A 23771-nucleotide genomic window follows, 5' to 3' on the forward strand; every position below is an offset into this window, starting at 1 on the left:
TTATCAAACTGTTGGCATACAATTTTGATAATAATATCTAAAATTTTTTTGTATTTCTGTTTTGTCAGTTGTAACATCTCCCTTTTCATGTAATTTTATTTGAGTCTTCTGTTTCTTAGTCAGTTAAGGGTTTATTTTGTTTATCCTTTCAAAAAATCAGTTCATTCATTCTTTCCTTCTACTAATTTTAGGTTTAGATTGTTCTTGGTTCTCTAGTTCCTTGAGATACAGTGATAGGTTGTTTATTTGTGATCTTTCAGTTTTTTGATATAACATTTAATGCCTATAAACTTCCCTCTTAATACTGCCTTTGCTTTATCTTATAGGTTTCAGTATATTGTATCTCCACTTCCATTTATTCTAAGTATTTCACAAATTTCCTTCTTGATTTTTTTCCTTGATTCATTGGTTGTTCAAAAGTAAGCTGTTTAATTTCCATGTATTTGTATAGTTTTCAAATTTTTTCTTGTTATTAATGTCTAACCAAAAAAGATTCTCAACAGTATTTCAAATTTATCAAATTTGTTGAAATTTGTTTTGTGGTCTATAATAAGATCTATCCTAGAGAATGTTCTACATGTTATTGAGAAAAAATTACATTTAGCAGCTGTTGGATAGAACATTAAGATCCATTTGGTCTAAGGTGCAACTTAACTCTCCTGATTCTCTGTTGCTTTTCCGTCTAGATGATCTATTCATTGCTGAAATTAAAGGTCAAAGTTCCCAACTATTATTGTACCACAGTCTCTCTCTCCATTTAGGTCTACACATATTTGCTTTATATATCTAGGTGCTTCAATACTGGATACATATATATTTAAAATTATTTCCTTTTAGCATTATATAAGGACCTTCCTTGTCTCTTTTTGCTGTTTTTGATTTAAAGTCTATTTTATTTGACATAAATATGGCTATTCCTGCTTCCTTTGGGGGTAGAGTGTGGGGATTTAATCCAGGAGCACGTAACCACTGAGCCGCATCCCCAACCCATTTAATTTTTTATTTTTTGGAGACAGGTCTCATTAAGTTTCTTGCTAAGTTGCTGAGACTGGTTTCAAACTTGCTATCCTTGTGTCTCCAGCCTCCCAAATCACTGGGATTATAGGCAAGCACCACTGCACTTGGCTCTTACTTCCTTTGGTGTTCATTTGCATGGACTATCTTATTCCATCCCTTCACTTTAAGTCTATGTGTGTCCTTAGAGGTGAAACAAGTTTCTTGTAAGCAATATAGAGTTGAATCTTGATTTTTTATCCATTCAGTCACTCTTTGTCTTTTAATCAGAGAATTTAATCCATTTATATTCAAGATAATTATTGATAGTAAGATCTTTCTATAGACATTTGTAACTTATTTTCTAGTTTCATTGTAGTTCCTGTCTTTCTTTCACACATACCCCTTATAGTCTACCCTTTGTGTTTAAGTGACTTACTGTAATAGTGTATGTTGACTCCTTGCTTATTATTTTTCAGTTCTCTATTATAGATTTTTGCTTTATGGTTATCAGTAAAGCTAACAAAAAAATCTTTGATTAGGGCAAGTTATTCTGAAATGACAGCAATTTAACATGATCCTAAAGATATAAAAAGAAACAAACGAAAATACACCAATAAGAAAACTCTACATTTGCTACGTTTGCACTCCTCCATTCCTCTCAGCATTTTTTTAAAATTATCTTTTATATATTTTTTTAATATTTTTTTTCTTTTTTGGCAGACACAACATCTTTGTTTGTATGTGGTGCTGAGGATCGAACCCGGGCCGCACACATGCCAGGCAAACGTCCTATTGCTTGAGCCACATCCCCAGCCCTCTTTTATATTTTTTACTGTGCTGGGACTTGAACTGTGGGCCTCATTCATGCTAGGCAATTGTCCACCACTTAGCTATCCACCAGCCCTCACATTTTCAATTTTTGATATCCCATTTTATATCTTTCTATAATTGCCTATTTTCTAACACATTAATGTAGCTACTAATACATTTGTTTTGCTTTTAAGACTTCACATTAAAGATATAAATTGTACAGTATACTTATGATATTAAAGCATTCTGGATTTGTTTGTACAAATACTCTTATTAGTAAATTTAATACCCTTCCATGTTTTTTTCTTACTCATTAACATCCTTTCATTTAGTTTGAAGAACTTTAATATTTCTTGTAGGACAGATCTGGTGGAGATATAGTCTCTCAGCTTTTATTTGTCTGGAAATGTCTTTATCTCTCCTTTACTTCTAAAGGATAACTTTCCTAAGTACAGTATTCTCAGGTGACAATATTTTTTTTTTCTTCAGTACCATGAAAACCTTATGCCACTTTCTCCTCTTCTGTAAGAGTTCTGCTGAGAAGTCTGCTGTCAGGTGAATTGGGACATTCTTATGAATTATTTGTATCTTTTCTCTTACAACCTGAGAATCTTCTCTATCACCTTTGAGAGCTTGATTTTCAGATGTCTTGGGGAAAAATACATCTATTTTTCTGTTCTTAATATATATTTTTAAATGACAAGCCTTGAAGAAATAAAAGAAATCACACAGAAAAGATCAAAAAATTAAACTACATATCGGTTTTTGCAGTGTGTGGTGCTAGGGATCAAACTGAGGGCCTTGCATATACTAGACAAGCACTGTACCACTGAGCTACACCCCCACTTTTCTGTATATAAATAACAGAATTGAGAAATAACTATAGCATATGTAACACAAGATTAGCTACATATAAATTGATAATAAAACATTTGCTTGATAATTAAACACAAACTGTCTGCTATGGTTTGAATGTACCCTGCCAAAATTCATGCATTGAAATCTAGTCACTAATAGGTTGATATTAAGAGGAAAACCTTAGAGAAATAGGTCATGAAGGTAGAATGAGAATGTGAATTAGATTAATGCCCTTTTATAAAAGAGGATTGAGAGAACTTGTTTGCCCCTTTTGCTTTCTACCATTTAAGAATGCAATAAGCAATCAAGACAGACAGCAAGCCCTCACTAGACACCAATCTGCTGGGGCCTTGTTCTTGGGATTTTCTGGCCTTCCGAACTATAAGTAATAAATTTTTATTGTTCATAAACGACCTAGTCTAAGATATTTTATTACTGAAGCAAAAAGAAACTAAGATACTATCATTTCACAAGAGAAAAGAAAGCAAACATGAAATGCAAATATATGTAATCTATCAAGTTATCGTTACATAAAATAAATAGGATATATTTTTACTTTCTACATTAAAAATTTTAATTTTATATTAATTCACAAATAGTATAGTTTTCTAAATAGTAGACTATAAGAAAAAATGGAAAATACATACACAACTTTGTTCAAATGGTACCATATTCTTCAGTTTTAACCACTCACCTTTCCTCACCTTGGTAGGATTCAGATGCTTTACACCTTTACTCAAACATTCTATAAAACCCATGATCATTTTATAATTTAAAAATATTAAAAATATATTGCAGGGGCTGGGGATGTGGCTCAAGCGGTAGCGCGCTTGCCTGGCATGCGTGCGGCCCGGGTTCGATCCTTAGCACCACATACCAACAAAGATGTTGTGTCCGCCAAGAACTAAAAAAAATAATATTAAAAAATTCTCTCTCTCTCTCTAAAATATATATATATATATATATATATATATATATATATTGCAGTATTTTGTAGTTTTTAGTGTATTAAGTCCTACACGACGTGTTTTGTTGAATTTATAACCCAAGTGTTTTTGTTTGGGTTTGGTTTTCAGGGTTCTTTTGGGTTTTCTGATGTATGTGTACTTCTCTTTATCCAGTGGACTTTAGTAGGGAAATTAAGGTGAATTTTCAAGGCTATTTGGACTGATCTCAAATTGTCACACTTCAAAACATAACATATTATATCAAACACTCTCTTCTAGTAATTAACGGTGGTGGACACCTGTAATCCCAATGACTCAGGAGGCTGAGGCAGGAGGATCATCAAGTTTGAGGTCAGCCTCAGCAACTTGGTGAAGCACTAAGCAACTCAGCAAGAACTTGTCTCAAAATAAAAAGGATTGGGAATATGGCTCAGGGGTAAAGTACCCCTGGGCTAAGTGCTCAGTACCAAAAATAAATAAATATGAAAAATAAAATAAAAAATAAACTAAGGCCTAAATTTCTGGGTGAAATGAGAACACTGTAGAATATGAGATAGGGTCTCACTAAATTGCTTAGGGCCTCACTAAATTGCTAAGGCTGGCTTTGAATTTGCAATCCTCCTCCCTCAGTCTCTGGAGCCACTAGGATTACAGGAATACACCACCATGCCCGACCTGAAAATCCAGATTTGAAAGAAAGAAGTAAAATTATATTTTCATAAGCAATGATCTTTTATATAGAAAAACCTAAGGAATCCACTAAAAATGATTAAAACTAAGAAATGAGTTCAGCAATATTATAGCATACAAGATCAATATAAAAAAAAATAAACTATTTCGGGGCTGGGGATGTGGCTCAAGCAGTAACACGTTCGCCTGGCATGCGCGGGGTACTGGGTTCGATCCTCAGCACCACATAAAAATAAAAAAATAAAGATGTTGTGTCCACCGATAACTGAAAAATAACTATTAAAAAAAATTCTCTCTTCTCTTTAAAAAAATAAAAATAAATAAAATAAACTATTTCTACACATGTGCAATAAACAATCTGAAAATGAAACAAGAAAGCAATCCCAATACTTAAACATTTCATTTTAATAAGAAAAGATGTGTTGGGAGCTGCCCTGGATGAACACACCTTTAAGTCCTGATGCAGGGGGCTCTGACCAATTACTACATTTAGTACAGACTCTGGGCGTTGTCCCAGCTCAGATAGCAAGGTGTGGCTCCAGGTGCAGGTGTCACCCTCAGGTTGAGTTACACTCACCTGATCCTTTGTAATCCTACCCCTGTGCCCTTTTTGGGATGGAATGTTCAAAGGAACCTCCCCCTTGTGTGTCTCCTATATAAGAATAAAGAATTCCAGTGGTTCCCTCTCTTTCCACAGACCCTTAAGTTCTCAGAGATGTCCCCAGATTATTGAAAAGGTACTTCTGTGCTTTTTTTGTCGTTTTTTTAAGTTATTGGAATAGTCGGATTTTGTGAACCCAGCATTAGGTTGCCAATGGTGATAGATGTGCAAAACTTGACTTAGTATCAGATGGCAATGTTCTCCAAATAGATAAACAGGTTCAACACAATCCCCAATAAAATCCCAGGTGGTTGTTCTGTGGAAATTGACAAAATAGGGGTTGGGGTTGTGACTCAGCGATAGAACACTCGCCTCACATGAGCGATGCCCTGGGTTCAATCCTCAGCACCATATAAAAATAAATAAGTGAAATAAAGGTATTGTGTCCAACCACAACTAAAAAATAAATAAATAAATAATAAAAAAGAAATTGACAAAATACTTCCAAACTTCACATGGAAATGCAAGGGTCCCAGAATAGTTCAAAACAATCTTGAAAATGAAAAACCAAGTTAGAAGATTCATACTTTCCAATTTCATAATCTACTACAAAGCTACGATGATCAAGAATTTGTGGCACTGGCAGAAGAACAGATATATGGGGCTGGGGTTGTAACTCAGTGATGGAGTGCTTGCCTAGCATGAGTGAGGCACTGGGTTTGATTCTTAGCACCACATACAAATAAATAAAGTTCTATCAACAACTTAAAAAAAATGAAAAAAAATAACAGATAAATGGATCAAAGGAATAGATTTAAAAGTCCAGAAACCCATGCTCTCATTTACGGTCAACTGATTTTCAACAAGGCCACCACAAACACTCAATGGACAAAGAATAGTCATTTTAATCAACGGTGTTGGGACACTGTTTAACCAGATGCAAAAGAATGAAACTGGACTCCTATCTTACAAAAATTAATTCAATTAAAAACTTAAGTTTAAAAGCTAAACCTAGAAAACTCTTAGAAGAAAAGGCATGTATAAATCTTCAAAACTGAAATTAAGTAATTGTATTTTAGAAATGACATCAAAAGCACAAACAATAAAATAATAAAATAGGTAAACTGGACATCAAAAATGAAAAACGTGGGCTGGGGTTGTACAGCACTTGTCTGGCATTGGTGGGGCACTGGGTTCGATCCTTGGCACCACATAAAAATAAATAAATGAAAGGCATTCTGTCCATCTACAACTATAAAACAAAAAAAAAATTTTTAATTAAAAACTTTAGGGCTGGGTCTGTGGCTCAGTGGCAAAACACTTACATGCTAGGTAAGTATGTAAGTGTAATCTTTAGCTCTGCATACAAAAATAAAATAAGGACATACTGTCTTTAATGGTCAATTTGAATCATCAACTTGATTAGATTAAGGTGTGCCAAGGATTATAGGGATTATGGGTGTGTTGATGAAGGTGTGTCTAGAAATGATTGGCATGTGGGGTAGCCAGCTGAAATGGAGACCTTTCCTAAACATGGGTGGCACCATCCAATAGGATGATGGCTTGGATGGGATAAAATTTGGAAGAACAAGGAAGCAGCAGCAGATGCAAGCTCCAGTCTTCTTGAACTGGTTCTTGATTATTGCTGCAGTCCTCTGAGGATATCCAACTCTTGCTTCTTCTCTCTTCCAAAGTGGATTTTCCAGAAGCCTTCAGTCTCGGACTAAGGTAGCACCATTGATCCCTCTTGCTCTGGGGCTTCAGCCTCTTGGACTACACAGCTACTGGTTCTTCCAGCTCTCCAGCCTGCAGGCAGCCATTGTGGACTATCCAGCTTCTGGTCAAATAAGCCAACCCAATAAGTCCCCCTTTTATAATTTACTTTGTGTTGATTCTGTTCCTCTAGAGAATCGTAACTAATACACTATACATCTACAACTACAAAAAAAAAATAAATAAACAAAAACTTTAGTGGTTACCAGAACAATATCGAAAAAGTGAAAAAGTAAAAGAAAAGCCCACAAAACTGGAGAAATTGTTTTGTAGATCACCTATCGGATAAGGGAATTGTATCTAAAATACATAAGAAAACTCACCTAACTCAATAATAAAAAAATTCGGGGGGAAAAAAAAAAGGACTAACTCAATAAAAATTAGCCAAAGAATCTAAAGAGACAGTTCCCCAAAGATTTTTCACAATGAATATTCAGTGCCACTAGCCCTGAGGGAAATGCACAAACACAATAAGACACCACTTCACACCTACTTTGATGGCTAGACTCAAAAAGACAGTAACAAATGTTGGTGAGGATGTGGGAAAACTTGAAACCTTCATACACTACTGATCAGACACTTTGGAAAAAATCTAACAGTTCCTCAGTAAGTTAAAAGTAGAGACACTATACCATTCAACTATTCTACTCCTATGTATTTCTGTTCCATGCAACATGAAAACATATGCCTACGTAAAAACTTGTACACAAATGTTGATAGAAGCATTAGTCATAAGAAGAACCACAAAATTAAAGCAATCTAAATCTAAATATCCATCAACTGACAAATAAACAAAATGTGGTATATACACACAATGGAATATGATTCAACAATAAAAAAGAATGACATAGATGAAGCTTAAAAACATGCTAAGTAAAAAAAAAAAAAAAGGAACACATATTATGATTCCATTTGTATGAAATACCCAGATCAGGAAATCAATCAAGTCAAAACATAGATTAGTAGCTGGGCACAGTGGCGTACACCTGTAATCCCAGCAGCTCAGTATGCTGATAGGAGGATCACTATTTTAAAGCCAGCCTCAGAAACTGAGCGAGGTCCTAAGCAACTCAGCAAGACCCTTTCTCTAAATAAAATACAAAATAGGGCTAAAGATATGGCTCAGTAGTTGAGTACCCCTGAGTTCAATTCCTGGTATCAAAAAAAAAAAAAAAAAGAAGTAAGAGGGAAAGATGGCGGCAAATAGAGTGCATCACCCCCGTGTACCGCATTACTGCGCAGGTGAATAACGAGTTAGAATGACCAAAAGCTATCTTGTTAGGAATTTCCAACAAAATTGGGGTACACCAAAACCTAGAGGAAGGATTTCCATCACCGAGGACCGGTTACTAGGTCTCAACCGCGAGTGAACTGTGCGGCCTGAGATTCTGGCTGATTGATCCGCGGCCTGCCCCGCGGCTAGAGACGGCGCGACGCCAACAAGAGGCCAGCAACGCAGAGAAACGGCGCTGCGGATTCTGTGGAGTCCTGCCGGCTGTGCCCTCACTGAGCTCCGGGCTGAGTTCGGGGTTTGAGACGGGGAAGGAAGCGGTCCAGTTCTGTCCCCCACACCAGACAGCCCACCAAGGAAGCCAGCGGCCACCATCTTGGAGAGCTGACGTCACCATCGCCAGTTTCCGACAGATCACAGCAATAGAACAGGTGTGTGTCATTCAGCCCATCTCCCATACAGTGGGGAATTCGCATAAAATCTCTCCCCGGCTTTCCGGGGACAGGACTATCAGAGTGAGCGTGAATAGAGGCGTGGGGAAAGGTAAAGGCACCTGACCTCCAACTCCCGCTCCCATCAGCGGCGAAAACGAAACCTGTCTCACCAGCTCTGGGGGAGTGGCAAGCGGAAGGAATCAAAACAATAAGGTGCCGGTTCCCAATAGCCGCGCTACACATCCAGCAAACTGCAGGCCCAAGAGTATAGTTTGAACTGCCGAGAGCCATCACACTGGGGAAGGCCTGGCTAGCAGGAGAAGCGAGGAGATTAGAGGCCAGGAATAAACCTAAGCTAACAGGTTTTGAGAGACACCAGGTGCTGGAGGAGGGAGCGGCCTCACACAGATTGTATCCTACAGCCAGAGGGCAAAATCTTAGCCTGGAAGGCACAGCACCACCTACTGGAAGCGAAGAAAATAGAAGCCTAACAGTGCCTTTTGTTTTTTTTTTTTTTTTTCTTTTTTCATTTTTTTTTAATTTTTTAATTTTAAATTTTTTTAATTATTATTTTTTTCAATTGTAATTTTTATTTTACTGCATTTTATTTTTTTTTTATCATTTCTTTTCTTTTCTATTCTTTTCTCTTTCTTTCTTCTCTCCCTCTCTCTTTCTTGGTTTGCGTCCTTACCTTTTCCCCATCTTTCCTCTTAAGCATGACCACCCAGATTATGTATAAATTACTAAATGCAAATAGATGAATACTACGAATCGATCTATAGTCCGCCTAAGCCCTTAACTACCCCCAAGTACTCCTGTCTATTCTCTTGTTAATATCCGCCTGCATTTGAGCAACCCCCCCAAAGAAGCTAACATATACTAACATCCATACCATCAAATCGCCCGACCTTAACATAAAATCCTACGTCCAAACCTCAATTCTCTATATGCCATCAAAATCTGAAGGCCTTTAATGAAACTAATTAATTTACCTTAAATCACAATTAAATCCAACATCTCTAAACATTGTCTCCTAACACAAAGGAGAGATAGTATAACTATAAAAAACAAAACAAATTTAAAGAAGAAAACAGAAACACAGCAGTCAAACAGAGTTGGAAAGTAACGTGAGCACCATGAAAAAACAAGGGAAAAAAAGATTACAAACAATGCAGGACAACTTAAATACACAGGAGAACCTAGAGGCATCAGAAAAATGGACAGAGAAAGAACTCAAGGCATACCTAACTCAGATGGAACGGAATCTTAGAGAAGACATTAGACAGCAAGTCCAAACAATGAAAGTATATTTTGAAAACGAATTAAATAGGCAAATTCAAATGGCAAAGAACAAGCTCTACCAGGAGATAGAGATTTCAAAAAAAAATCAAACAGTAATCCTAGAAATGCAGGAAACCATAAACCAAATTAAAAACTCAAATGAGAATATTACAAATAGACTAGATCAAGTAGAAGTCAGAACATCAGATAATGAAGACAAAGTTTATCAACTTGAAAATAGTATAGTCAACACAGAAGGATGCTTAAAATTCACGAGCAATTTATCCAAGAGATATGGGATGTCATAAAAAAACCAAACTTGAGAATCATTGGGATAGAAGAAAGTATAGAGGTTCAAACCAAAGGAATGAACAATCTATTGAATGAAATAATCCTAGAAAACTTCCCAGATATGAAAGATGGAATGGATTGCCAAATCCTGGAAGCCTACAGGACCCCAAACATTCAAAACCGTAATAGACCAACTCCAAGACACATAATTATGAAGATATCCAACATACAGAACAAGGAGAGAATATTAAAAGCTACGAGAGAAAGGAGGCAGATTACATTCAGGGGTAAACCAATTAGGCTAACGGCTGATTTTTCATCACAGACGTTGAAAGCGAGAAGATCCTGGAACAACATATTTCAAACGCTGAAAAATAATGGATTCCAACCAAGAATACGGTATCCAGCAAAATTAAGCTTCAGATTTGACAATGAAATTAAAATATTTCATGATAAACAAAAGTTAAAACAATTCGCAGCCAGAAAACCAACACTGCAAGACATTGTGAGCAAAACACTACAAGAAGAGGAAATGAAAAACAGCACCCAAAACTAACAGTGGGAGGTAACTCAGTAAAGGGAAGGAAAAAAAAATAACCAAAAAGGAAAAACTAGCCATATTAAAATAAATAAATAGGGCTGGGGATGTGGCTCAAGTGGTAGCACGCTCGCCTGGCATCCATGCGGCCCGGGTTCAATCCTCAGCACCACATACAAACAAAGATGTTGTGTCCGCTGAAAACTAAAAAATAAATATTAAAAAGTTCTCTCTCTCACTCTCTCTTTTAAAAAATAAATAAATAAATAAAATAAACAAGCATGACGGGAAGTACAAACCATATATCAATAGTAACCTTAAACGTTAATGGCTTAAATTCACCAATCAAGAGACATAGGCTAGTAACCTGGATTAAAAAAACAAATCCAACAATATGCTGCCTTCAGGAGACTCATCTGACAGGAAAAGACATACACAGGCTGAAGGTGAAAGGTTGGGAAAAAATCATACCACTCACATGGTCCTTGGAAGCAAGCAGGAGTGGCCATACTCATATTGAATAAAATCAACTTCAAACCTAAGTTAATCAAAAGGGATAAAGAAGGGCTGGGGATGTGGCTCAAGCGGTAGCTCGCTCGCCTGGCATGCGTGCGGCCCGGGTTCGATCCTCAGCACCACATACAAACAAAGATGTTGTGTCCGCCGAAAACTAAAAAATAAATATTAAAAGAAAATTCTCTCTCTCTCTCTCTTTCTCTCTCTCTCTCTCGCGCGTGCGCGCTCTCACTCTCTCTTTAAAAAAAAAGGGATAAAGAAGGACACTATATACTGTTAAAAGGAACCATCCACCAACAAGATATAACAATTATCAATATGTATGCACCAAACAATGGTGCTGCAACGTTCATAAAACAAACTCTCAAGTTCAAGAGTCAAATAGACCACAACACAATCATTATGGGTGACTTCAACACACCGCTCTCTCCATTGGACAGATCCTCCAGACAAAAGCTGAATAAAGAAACTATAGAACTCAATAACACAATCAATAACCTAGACTTAACCAACATATATAGAATGTATCAACCATCATCAAGTGGATACACGGTCTTCTCAGCAGCACATGGATCCTTCTCAAAGATAGACCATATATTATGCCATAGGGCAACTCTTAGTAAATATAAAGGTGTGGAGATAATACCATGCATCTTATCTGATCATAATGGAATGAAATTGGAAATCAATGATAAAAAAAGGAAGGAAAAATCCTGCATCACCTGGAAAATGAACAATATGTTACTGAATGATCAATGGGTTACAGAAGACATAAAGGAGGAAATCAAAAAATTCTTGGAGTTAAATGAAAATACAGACACAACATATTGGAATCTATGGGACACAATGAAAGCAGTTTTAAGAGGGAAATTCATTTCCTGGAGTTCATTCCTCAAAAAAAGAAAAAAACAACAAATAAATGAACTCACATTTCACCTCAAAACCCTAGAAAAGGAAGAGCAAAACAACAGCAAATGTAGTAGAAAGCAAGAAATAATTAAAATCAGAGCGGAAATCAACGAAATTGAAACAAAAAACAAACATTGAAAAAATTGATAAAACTAAAAGTTGGTTCTTTGAAAAAATAAATAAGATCGACAGACCCTTAGCCATGCTAACGAAGAGAAGAGAGAGAGCTCAAATTACTAACATACGGGATGAAAAAGGCACTATCACTACAGACACTACAAAAATACATAAGATAATTAGAAATTATTTTGAAACCCTATATTCCAATAAAATAGAAGATAGCGAAGATATCAATAAATTTCTTAAGTCATATGATTTGCCCAGATTGAGTCAGGAAGATACACACAATTTAAACAGATCAATAACAAAGGAGGAAATAGAAGAAGCCATCAAAAGACTACCAGCCAAGAAAAGCCCTGGACCAGATGGATATACAGCAGAGTTTTACAAAACCTTCAAAGAAGAATTAATACCAATGCTTTTCAAGTTATTTCAAGAAATAGAAAAAGAAGGAGCTCTTCCAAATTCATTCTATGAGGCCCACATCACCCTGATCCCAAAACCAGACGAAGACACTTCAAAGAAAGAAAACTATAGACCAATATCTCTAATGAACTTAGATGCAAAAATCCTCAATAAAATCCTGGCGAATCGAATACAAAAGCATATCAAAAAAAATTGTGCACCATGATCAAGTAGGATTCATCCCTGGGATGCAAGGCTGGTTCAATATATGGAAATCAATAAATGTTAATCACCACATCAATAGACTTAACCATAAGAACCACATGATCATCTCGATAGATGCAGAAAAAGCATTCAACAAAGTTCAGCATTACTTTATGTTCAAAACACTAGAAAAACTAGGGATAACAGGAACTTACCTCAACATTGTAAAAGCTATCTATGCTAAGCCTCAGGCTAGCATCATTCTGAATGGAGAAAAATTGAAGGCATTCCCTCTAAAATCTGGAACAAGACAGGGATGCCCTCTCTCACCACTTCTATTCAATTTAGTCCTCAAAATACTAGCCAGAGCAATTAGACAGACGAAAGAAATTAAAGGCATAAAAATAGGAAAAGAAGAACTTAAATTATCACTATTTGCGGATGATATGATACTATATCTAACAGACCCAAAAGGGTCTACAAAGAAACTACTAGAGCTAATAAGTGAATTCAGCAAAGTGGCAGGATATAAAATCAACACGCGTAAATCAAAGGCATTCCTGTATATCAGCGACAAATCTTCTGAAATGGAAATGAGGACAACCACCCCATTCACAATATCCTCAAAAAAAAATAAAATACTTGGGAATCAACCTAACAAAAGAGGTGAAAGATTTATACAATGAAAACTACAGAGAAATAGAAGAAGACCTTAGAAGATGGAAAAATATACCCTGTTCATGTATAGGAAGAACTAACATCATCAAAATGGCGATATTACCCAAAGTTCTCTATAGGTTTAATGCAATGCCAATCAAAATCCCAACGACATTTCTTGTAGAAATAGAGAAAGCAATCATGAAATTCATATGGAAAAACAAAAGACCCAGAATAGCAAAAGCAATTCGAAGCAGGAAGTGTGAATCAGGAGGTACAGCGATACCAGATTTCAAACTTTACTACAGAGCAATAGTAACAAAAACAGCATGGTACTGGTACCAAAACAGGCAGGTGGACCAATGGTACAAAATAGAGGACACAGAGACCAATCCACAAAATTACAACTTTCTTATATTTGATAAAGGGGCTAAAAGCATGCAATGGAGGAAGGATAGCATCTTCAACAAATGGTGCTGGGAAAACTGGAAATCCATATGCAACAAAATGAAACTGAATCCCTTTCTCTTGCCATGCACAAAAGTTAACTCAAAATGGATCAAAGAGCTTGATATCAAATCAGAGACTCTGCACCTGATAGAAGAAAAAATTGGCTCCGATCTACAGATTGTGGAGTCAGGCTCCAAATTCCTTAATAGGACACCCAAAACACAAGAGTTAATAACTAGAATCAACAAATGGGACTTACTCAAACTAAAAAGTTTTTTCTCAGCAAAACAATAAGAGAGGTAAATAGGGAGCCTACATCCTGGGAACAAATTTTTACTCCCCACACTTCAGATAGAGCCCTAATATCCAGAGTATACAAAGAACTCAAAAAATTAAACAATAAGATAACAAATAACCCAATCAACAAATGGGCCAAAGACCTGAACAGACACTTCTCAGAGGACGACATACAATCAATCAACAAGTACATGAAAAAATGCTCACCATCTCTAGCAGTCAGAGAAATGCAAATCGAAACCACCCTAAGATACCATCTCACTGCAGTAAGATTAGCAGCCATTATGAAGTCAAACAACAAGTGCTGGAGAGGATGTGGGGAAAAGGGTACTCTTGTACATTGTTGGTGGGACTGCAAATTGGTGTGGCCAATTTGGAAAGCAGTATGGAGATTCCTGGGAAAGCTGGGAATGGAACCACCATTTGACCCAGCTATAGCCCTTCTTGGACTATTCCCTGAAGACCTTAAAAGAGCGTCCTACAGGGGTACTGCCACATCAATGTTCACAGCAGCACAATTCACAATAGCTAGACTGAGGACCCAACCCAGATGCCCTTCAATAGATGAATGGATTAAAAAAAAGTGGCATTTATACACAATGGAGTATTACGCAGCAGTAAAAAATGATAAAATCATGGAATTTGCAGGGAAATGGATGGCATTAGAGCAGATTATGCTAAGTGAAGCTAGCCAATCCCTAAAAAACAAATGCCAAATGTCTTCTTTGATATAATGAGAGAAACTAAGAACAGAGCAGGGAGGAAGAGCAGGAGGAAAAGATTAACATTAAACAGAGACATGAGGTGGGAGGGAAAGGGAGAGAGAAGGGAAATTGCATGGAAATGGAAGGAGACCCTCACTGTTATACAAAATTACGTATAAGAGGTTGTGAGGGGAAAGGGAAAAAAAAAAAAGGAGAGAGTTAAATTACAGCAGATGGGGTAGAGAGAGAAGATGGGAGGGGAGGGGAGGGGGGATAGTAGAGGATAGGAAAGGTAGCAGAATACAACAGTTACTAATATAGCATTATGTAAAAATGTGGATGTGTAATTGATGTGATTCTGCAATCTGTATTTGGGGTAAAAATGGGAGCTCATAACCCACTTGAATCGAAAGTATGAAATATGATATGTCAAGAGCTTTGTAATGTTTTGAATAACCAATAAAAAAAAAAAAGAGTTTCCACACACACAAAAAATAAATAAGTTTGTGATTGTTTAGGCTGGAGTGGAGGGACTAAGAATTGTAGAGTTTCTTTTGAGGAGAAGAAATGTTCTAAAATTCATTGCAGTAATGGCTACATAACTCTGAATATATCAAAAGTGATCAAATTGCACAGGGTAAGTGGGTGAATTATATGATATACAAAATATACCTCAATAAAGCTGTCTAGAAGAAATGAACATCTGGTGATCCAACTCAGAACATCAGTAACCAATTGTACTAAGTAGGAAGGGCACAAGCCTTGAGGTGCTGGATATCTTGATTTGGGTGGTAATTACATGGGTGTACACATCAAGTCATACAGTTAAAACTGAGTCACTTCACTATAAGTCACTGATACCTTAATAAAATTTTTAAAAATAGTAAGATAGGTGTGGTGGCACTTGCATATAATCCCAGCCACTTGGGAGGCTGAAGCAGGAGGATTACAAATTCCAGGCCAACCTCAGAAACTTAGCAAGAACTGTTTTAAAAAAATAAAAAGAGCTTGGATTGTAGCTCAGTGGTAAAGCTCCCTGGACTCAATCCCTAGTACCCCCACAAAATAATATATATGGAACAAATGAGTACTTCAATTAATCCTAAGAAAAGTACATCTAACTATTATAGGGAAACATAGATTCAGAAAGGTAATTTCACCAGGGGTAGGGATGAAGCTCAATAGTAGAGCGCCTGCCTAGCATGTGCAAAGCCTTGGGCTCAATTCCCAGTATCAAAGAAAGATCGAACGAACACACACACACACACTTGCCCAAAAGAAGGCACTTACACTTTTGGCTCCTGACTCCAATATTCCACTACCTTTAAATCTCCTCTAAGTAGAACTGCTACTTGATGCATGGTACATACACATAAATATTTGCTGAATACATGAGTACCATAAAGCACACATTTAAATTATTAAATTCTATTTAAAAGTGGCGGGGTTTAGCTGAGTGGTAGAACAAGTACTTAGTATGTACAAGGCCCTGAGCTCCAGCCCCAGCACTTGAATAAATAAATAAATGCACAGAGGGACAAAATTAAAGGCACAGAAGAATGTAGCTAAAGAAAGTTACATGCGGGGCTGGGGATGTGGCTCAAGCGGTAGCGCGCTCGCCTGGCATGCGTGCGGCCCGGGTTCGATCCTCAGCACCACATACAAACAAAGATGTTGTGTCCGCTGAGAACTAAAAAATAAATATTTAAAAAAAAAAAAGAAAGTTACATGGAAAATCTAAAACTTACAGTTACGCTTAAATTTAAGATAACAGTATGAACAGAACTTAGAAGTGGGGATTAGTATGGGAGAAGACTGGAGCAATCATAATGCTCTAGGAAAATATCTTGTATAGCGTTTCCAACTTATTAAACATTTCCTGTACCACTGAGTTATTTAAACCAATATGCTCAAATTTTAATAGCAAGGGTAGCTATACCACCAAATACATATAATTTCTTAAAGGCATATAAATAAGTACCCTTCTCCCTAGCATAACTACTGTGGGGTTAATGTGGGTTTTCAAAGAATCACAGCAAATAAGGGGTCAATAAGAAGCATTAGAGAATAGAGGCACCCCACAAATTCAAATACCAAAATTACAATGCTTCATGAGATTTAGCCACACTAAGTTCCTATTTTCACAGAAATTCTAAGAGTAAAAAAGGTCACTGGCAAATTTAAACAAGCAAGCCAGCATACAGTTCAACTACTTTTTTTTTTCTTTCAAGATGTAGAGCTCAGGGCTGAGTTGTGGCTCAGTGGTAGAGCACTCACCTAGTATGCATGAGGCACTGGGTTCTATCCTCAGCACCACATAAAAATAAAGATACTGTGTCCACCTAAAACTAAAAAATAAACATTTAAGGAAAAAAAGATGAAGAGATCACAAAATAATGGCTTATCTTCACTTACTTGAACTGAGGCTATAGCATTAATTACCAATAGCTGCTTATGAAAAAGGAATCAAGTCTGGAGGCAAACAGCAACTTCTTAACCAAAACAGTGAGGAATAAAATATCTCTTAGAAGAATTTACAAACAGGAAAGGTGACCCAATAAATCATCTGTTTCACAGGTAGCATTTTTGGTGGTGTCCTTTAAAATCCCCAATTTGGAATATTATTTGTCATTTTCTTTTACAACATCCATCATACTGATCTATTTGAAGAACAATCACTGACAAGATAATTTAACATCCTGACATTCTAGATACTAAACCTGTCAAAACAGTTTTGAAAGCTTGTGGTGAAGGGTTGGGTAGGGACGTTAAGAACAATTCTTTACGAATGACTGACTCTTCACCCCTAAACCAATCAGTATTCAAGAAATTTAGTATCAAGCTCTGTATCAACTGGTTACAATAAGCTTGACTGTTTCTGTAACTGGGAAGAGAAAAAGGAAAATGAACATCTATACACATACACACACAAACACCTGATACCTTGTTTCCCAGTTTATAGTCAGCCTCAGTTTAGGACAAGTGTGTAACAGAATCCAAACACACTTTGAACAATAATTAAAGCTATCATTTACTGAATCCTTGGACACTGTTCTAGGTACTTCAAACACATATGGTGGTTATTCCTCCCACTAACTGGTAGATACCCATACCGCTATTTAATGGGTGAGGAAACTTACTCAGTTGCTACGCTGGTAAATGACTATACTGGGAACTGAAACGCACTACTTCTGATTCCAAAAGCGGGCTTTCCTTGATTCAACTACAAAGCAGAGCCTTCCATGACAGAAAAAAAAAAAAATAGAGAAGCATATCCTTTCATTTTTTTTCCTGTGTTACTGATGTCTCGGTATGATTTAGTGACTAAATGCAATACTGGAGTCAGGCTATCTGAATTCAACTCCAATTCCATCACTGACAAGCTGTAAGTCTTCCTATTTCATAAGGTGTCTATTTCATAAATGCGTGCTTGTAAAAGGCTTAAATAGTGCCTGCCATCGAATGTAGGGGAATCACACCAGCTCTGTTGAGGGGGTAAGTGGTACGTGATGATAAGGTTTCCAAAGGGGGGAAAAAATTCTGGGCAACGAACTAGTAGAAGCAAGTTATCACATGACAATCAGAAGTAACCTGGCGGGAGAAAGAAGGAGCGAGGAGTCAGCGGCGGCAGAGGAGCCTAGTCGCCCTACTCCAGCAGAGGTCCGCGGGAGGCGGCGGCGGGGACGGAGCCAACTCCCAGGGAGTGTGAGCAAAAAAAAAAACCGTAGTCTTTCGGAGATGAACGAGAAGTGGAGATAAGTATGCCCGGGAGGATGAAGGCCGCCGTCCGGGTGTGAGGGGGTCCGGCCAGGCACCCCAGGGCGGAAGCCCACCCGGCCATCCCAAGAGGCCTTGCTCGCGGGCAGTAACAGTCCACCCCAGAGTCCGGTGCGGCCGGCCAGAGCATTCGGAGGGGCCCACCGGCGTCGGGAAAGGCCCGCCGCTGCGTGGGGAGCGGCCTACCTCGGCGTCTCTGCGGGTGAGAAGTGGGCTGTGGCCCCGCCGAAGCCGAGGAGGAGGCGGGAAGAGGGCGGGCTGAAGGTCTCCGGAGGCGGCAGGTACTCACCGGCCGGCGCGCGCGGCTCCGCAGAGCCCCTCCTTCGGGACGCTGGGGGTCGCGAGAGGCTGCAGCGCGTCAAGAGTTGGGGATCGTCGGGCGCGCGCGAAACCGAGGCACCCCGGGCTTGAGACGCGATCTCTAGACCCGCGCAGGCGCGGGAGACTGTGGACGCAACCAACCTGGCCACAGGGGAAAGCCGCGGGATGTACCAACTGCATGAAACGGGGCACGCGGCAGTCCTGGCCCCTCTGGTGCGCTCTCTGGCCCCGTGGTTTGAAAGGACTCAGCGGCAGTGGTTTAAGAGGAAATCAAGCGGTAGCCCTTTGGCCCCCAAATCACTTCCATGAATCCTTCGAAGTCGGCTCTGCAACATCAAGCCGCCTCTTGCCCTTTATTTGGATGTATCCGAATTATTGCGTTCACATAACTACTTACCATCTCCTCTGAGGTTAAGTGTCACCGTCTGATCCTTTCAGTAGAGGTAGGGAATCGTAGAAACGAAACTCAAGACGACCAGGTGGAAGTGTAGGATTAAAACCGCCACTTTTGAGAACAATTCGACTTGATAGAATTGAAAATGCCTGTTTTGCCGGGCGGGGTGGCGCATGTGTGTAATCCCAGCGACTGGAGAGGCTGAGGCGGGAGGACCACGAGTTCAAGACCAGTCTCGCATTTAGCGAGACCCTGTCTCGAATTTTTAAAATAAATAAATAAATAATTTGAATGCTTGCCGACCTAGCAATTTCACTTCCAGGAATATACAGAAAGAAATTTATTCAAGTATACACAAGAAGATATGTTTCAAGAAGCCTGCTTCCTTGTTAAAAAAAAAAAAAAAAAAACTGCGAACAAAGGAAATACCCAATATTCAGATGAAAATAAATAAAACAATAATATGTAGATGAAAGAAGTTTGAAAAATGTTCCTATGATAAGACAATACAACTAATATATAAATTATTCCTATACTTTTTTTTTTTTGGTATCAGGGATTGAACTCACCAGCACTTAACCACATCCCCAGCCGTTTTTTATTTTTTATTTTGAGGCAGGTCTCCCTAAATTGCTGAAGCTGGCTTTGAACTTGCCATCCTCCTGCCTCAGCCTCCCATGCAACTGGGATTATAAACATGCACCACACACCCAGCCTTATACATAAGGTTTGATAGCTCCTAACAACCTGAGTTATTGAAATAGTAACATACCAACAAATATGTGCACTGTGGAATCACCTATGTAGACTTAGAAATAGGGAAGAAGCTGGGTATGGTGGGGCATGACTGTAATTACATCAATTCTGGAGGTGGAGGTGGAATGATCATAAACTAGAGGCCAGCCTCAGTAATTTAGGCCTAAGCAACTGAGTGAGACCCTGTCTCAAAAAATAAGAAAGAAAGAAAAAAAAAAAAAGGTTGGGGATGCAGCTAAGTGGTTTAACATCCCTAGGTTCAATTCCTGGCACAAAAAAAAAAAAAAAAGTGGGGAAGTTACATATGTTGTGGTTCATAATTTGTGGAAAATATACATATAAAAGTATGGAGATGGATGATGGATGGATGGATGGATTCACATTATGGTAATGGTATAATAATATGTAGATGGTAAAGGAGGAAGCAAAGAAGGGGGAACAAAAGGTACTTAAGATAGATATCAGATTTCTTTTAGAAAAGAAAAACCTAGGGCTGGGTTTAGTGGTAGAGAGTATGTTTAGCATGTGCTAGCACCTGGTTTGGATCCCCAGCACCAAAAATAAATAAACCCAAAATAAACATAACAAATTATTAACAGTTGACTAATAGGACATAGGTACATTATTCTCAGAACTTTTCTATAACATTTAAATTCTGAAATATCCTGCCCTATACCCCTGAGTCATCTACCATCCCATCTTCCAGATCCAGCTTAGTCATTTCTTCCTCTGCTTTCTCTAATCCCAGGAGGTTCATTTCTCCTGCTTGCTTCCTCAGTTGCTGAGACATTCAATCTCCCACGGTATGTTATAATTATTTGTTTAATGTGTCTATGTCTTCTGTAAGACTTGTGATCTTTCTGAAAACATGGTTCATGTAACCTTAGAAAGCAGCAAAAAGCCTGGCCAAAAGCAAGGACTCTATAACTGTGAATTTAATTGAATAGAATTGAATTGTAGGAAGGGTCAGAAAAGTTTTCAAGTAGAGCCAGAATGATCCTTTTAGAGCACTAACTTCAAGGAAGAATGCTGATGTGCTATGAATGGTGGCAGTTATTCTATAACCCTGAGGAGAGCTAAACTATGGTGTGCAAGCCTCTAAAAATTCAGTGATCCCCACTCAGGGCAGTCACACTTGTATAATCCTTCTCATTGAGTGTGAGCTATAATTAACGACTTACTTCTGAATATTATAAATCAGAAGTAGTAGGATGTCATTTTCAAGACTAGGTTATAAAAACACAAAAATAATAAATAAATAAATACCACTGGCTTCCTTTCTGAGCACTAGGACTGGAAATAACCTCAATTTGGAATGGAACATCCAATTAATGGAATATTATGCAGAAGTAATGTATGACATCAGAAAAAAACAAAAATCACACACGCACATACAAAGGACAAATTAGATGGGGCTGGGGATGTGGCTCAAGCAGTAGCGCGCTTGCCTGGCATGCATGCAGCCTGGGTTCTATCCTCGGCACCACATACAGACAAAGATGTTGTATCCGCCGAAAACTGAAAAATAAATATTAAAAAAATTCTCTCTAAAAAAAAAAAAAAAAAGGACAAATTAGAAACTATGCATTAGTTATCTCCTAGGAGGCAGATAGAAAGAATGGTGGGAAAAGCTAAGGATGTCCATCAGTGGAAAAGCATTAACCAAACATATGTGAGGCCCTGGGTTCCATCCCCCCCACACACACACACAAAAAGTAGAACTAGTAATGATTGAAATGGGATAAAAAAATTTATGGAGGGGAAACATTCTACTACATTAATAATTTTTTGTATGGTTCTAGTTTGGGAATCATGTTTCTGTTTCATATGCTAAAAAATAAAATCCTCAAGGATGGGAGCCTGTAAACAGCATACAGAGGGCTGGGATTATGGCTCAGTGGTAGAGCGCTCGCCTCGCACTACCGGGACCTGATTCGATCCTCAGCACCACATAAAAATAAAGGCATTGTGTTGTGTCCATCTACACCTAAAAAATAAATAAATATTTTTTAAAAATGACATACAGAAACAAACCAATTATATTCTAAATGAATAACATAACCACACTAAATAAGGGAAAAGTGGGGAAAACTAAACAAAATGCACAGTGAAGAGGAAAAAACAAATACATACATACAAATATGTGTTATACCTACTGAGAGAGCCTAGAAGCAATGACATCCCAGTAATAAAGAAAACACCTGGAACCTTGCTCCAGATCTTGGTATTTATTTATTTAGTGGTAGCAGAGATTGAACCCAAGGGTGTCCTATAACTGAGATACATCTTAAATCCTTTTTATTTTTATTTTGAGACAGAGTCTCACTGAATTGCATAAACAGGCCTCAAACTTGAATCCTCTTGCCTCAGCCTCTGGAGGAGCTGGTATTACAGGAATGCACCATCGTGGTCACCACCCAGACCTTGGTTTTTAAACATTCTCTACTATAAAGAAAAAGAGCTCCTCAGAAATATAGTTGCCTCTGGGAAAATTACAGGATGAGACTTGTATAAGAGAGTACAGAAGTATTCAAAAGATGCAAGTGCAGTGGCACATTCCTATAATCCAAGCTACTTCCTAGGTGAAAGCGTGAGGCCAGCTTGGGCAATTTAGTGAGATTCTGTGTCAAAATAAAATAAAAAGGGCTAGGGGTATAGTGCAGTAGAGTGCTTGCCTATTATGTATTATGTTCAATGCCCAGTACAGGAAAAAGGAAAAATAAATAAAAATGAAGAAAACAAAACACTCACAGAAGGAAGGATGAGACCATGTAAAAATTGCACAAAGGCATCATCAAGGAGTTTCTATGGTACAATTTGAAAATCAAATAATGATAGTCATGGAGCATAACTCATGTGAAATAGTGTTCTATAAGTCTATATTGATGTAGAAAAATAAAGGACAGGGGCTGGGGATGTGGCTCAAGCGGTAGCGCGCTCGCCTGGCATGCGTGCGGCCCGGGTTCGATCCTCAGCACCACATACAAATAAAGATGTTGTGTCCGCCAAAAAACTAAAAAATAAATATTAAAAACTTCTCTCTCTCTCTCTCTCTCTAAAAAATAAATAAATATAAAAAAAAAACAAAGGACATCCCTTCCATCAAGTAGAATGTCAACTAAAAATGTGGAAAGAATGATATTTAAAAAACCACAATTTGGCAACAATTAGAGTAATAATAAATTCAAGCACTATCAATGAATGCTAAAACTTGTGGATACAAGGTGGATGACTAACAAATTTACATACTTTCAAAGAATTATCTCACAAGATACTTATTAGTTACAAAAGGAAAATTGCATCTTCTCAGTGGAGAAACTTGGACAGCACTTATCATTGTCAAAGATATCATCAAAGTAATGATATTGACCAGTGTGGTGGTGCAGGCTGTACTCCCAGCAACGGAGGCAGGAGGATTGCAAATTCATACATTTACTGTGTTCACACCTTTGAACTTAGGAATCCCAAACTTAAGGTACAAAGCCATCCTTGACTGGGAATGTGGCTCAGTGGTAGAGCATCCCTGGGTTCAGACCTGGATAGCAAAAATAAATAAATAAAAGTAGATATTGATACCAGTCTTATTGATGATCAGGACCAAGTTCCTATTCCAAGGAGTTGAAGAATGAAACCATGAGCCACATCCTCAGCCCTTTTTTGTATTTTATTTAGAGACAGGGTCTCACTGAGTTGCTGAGGACCTCACTCAGTTGTTGAGGCTGGCCTTGACCCTGCAATCCTCCTGCCTTAGCTTCCCAAACCACTAGGATTACAGGCAAGCACCACGGCACCCGGCATAACAATCAAGCTT

General features: G+C 38.0%; 1 protein-coding gene across 6 annotated transcripts in view; it reads right to left on the minus strand.

Annotated features, from left to right (window-relative positions):
- The window catches only part of Uimc1 (ubiquitin interaction motif containing 1), a 134583-nt gene extending 115250 nt beyond the window's left edge, over positions 1-19333 (minus strand). For 2 of the 6 annotated variants that reach the window (XM_058586621.1, XM_058586622.1), the window contains exon 1: positions 18779-18928. The gene's annotated coding sequence lies outside the window, so the exon portion shown is untranslated. Of the gene's footprint in view, positions 1-18675; positions 18938-19207 lie in introns of those variants that run through there. The other 4 variants (XM_058586619.1, XM_058586617.1, XM_058586620.1 and 1 more) reach the window with 4 other exon arrangements.
- Positions 19334-23771: the final 4438 nt, after the last annotated feature.

Source organism: Marmota monax, unplaced genomic scaffold, assembly GCF_021218885.2.
Source record: "Marmota monax isolate L192 unplaced genomic scaffold, Marmota_monax_Labrador192_F-V1.1 WCK01_AAM20220418_F8-fsc00196, whole genome shotgun sequence".
Lineage (NCBI taxonomy): Eukaryota > Metazoa > Chordata > Mammalia > Rodentia > Sciuridae > Marmota > Marmota monax.